The 1,497-nt window shown below is 35.5% G+C and overlaps 1 pseudogene; it reads left to right on the forward strand.

The window, feature by feature from the left end:
• Positions 1–1,142: 1,142 nt before the first annotated feature.
• On the forward strand, positions 1,143–1,259 carry LOC145260757 (5S ribosomal RNA; annotated as a pseudogene).
• The last annotated feature ends 238 nt before the right edge of the window (positions 1,260–1,497 follow it).

Consider the following 1,497-nt stretch of genomic DNA (forward strand, 5'->3'; position numbering starts at 1 on the left):
GAAGTCGCTCTAGACAAGGCATGAAACTACTCAATTTAAGGAGCTAAAACAGAACAAATAATGATTATCGCAATGACAGAAGATGCTCATTTGACTTTAGTCCTGAAAAGACCAAGGCTATATGTAGGAGGAAAACAATCAGGAGTGAGAAAGTTTTTACAAGCCTGCAGCTCTTAGAAAGAAGCGACTGGAATAATAAAAAAAAGCTTTATTACAACAAGGTATCGAAATAGTGAAGTGATGAAGATCACTAGACCAACGAGTCAAATGAACTGGAACAATGAAAGAAAGGAAATAAGACAATTCTAAAGCTAATACATTTATATTTAACTAGCATGGGTGCCCGGCGTTGCCCGGGTGTTTAGAGGTGTATGCTGAGCAAAAAAAAAAGGGGGTAATTTTTTAAACTTTGACCCCTATTATGACCCCTGAAAATTTATTGTTTTGGCCTCAAATCAAGTTATTACGTTAGATCCATGTTCACGGAACCTATATCTAAAATTTCAAGGGTGTAGACCCAAAATTGTCGGAGGAGTTTGGTAGAGTTCTTAAAGGTCAAATCGTTGAAATTTGACCCCTTAACAGCCAAATTTCTGGCTGACACCCGTCACATCGATTTTCCCAAATCTCAGTACCCGGTATTTCAAATTTCGAGTCTATAGACTAAAAATTGACAGAGTTATTGCGTAGGGAAATGTACACAGACAGACAGACACACAGACACACAGACAGACAGACAGACAGACACGTTCACTTTTATAGATATATAAATTTATTTTTATATTTATTTTGCGGCGATTCCTTTTCGGTTTCGTGTTGGATTTACTCATACGTCGTTCATTTATCCTTTATTTTTCGAATATTTATTTCCACACGCCCAAATCCACTCATTTATTTAACTACCAGTCGTCTATTTTTTGTTAATTTTACTCTTTAGTTCACTTGCTTTTTATTTGTTTTATTCTTTGTTCCTTGTCGTTCTCCTTGAAATACATGTCCACTTCAGTTACCTCAACAAACACAGGCAAATGTTCTTGGTTAATTTAATTCCGTCATTAAACGGCACATCTACCATTATTATTATTATTATTATTATTATTATTATTATTATTATTATTATTATTATTATTATTATTATTATTATGTACGTCATAATTACGTTGACACACCGGTTCTCGTCAGATCACCAAAGTTAAACAACGTTGAGCCTAGCTAGTACCAGATGGGTGACCATTTGGGAATTCTAGGCGCTGTATGCTTATCTCGGCATTGTTTTCAGTCGTTCTGAACCTCCACTTGCCACTGGTATTCAACAATGTCAGCTCAGGAAAGGTGCGGTTGGTGATTCCGCAACTCTTGCCACAAAAACTTCTCGCACAGTCACCCTTACAGTGGGTATCCATAGTCTGTCAAAACTGAAGGACGCCTATATTATTATTATTATTATTATTATTATTATTATCATTATTATTATTATTATTATTGGCTCACAGGGAG

Source organism: Euprymna scolopes, chromosome 36, assembly GCF_053919585.1.
Source record: "Euprymna scolopes isolate OS-2025 chromosome 36, ASM5391958v1, whole genome shotgun sequence".
NCBI lineage: Eukaryota > Metazoa > Mollusca > Cephalopoda > Sepiida > Sepiolidae > Euprymna > Euprymna scolopes.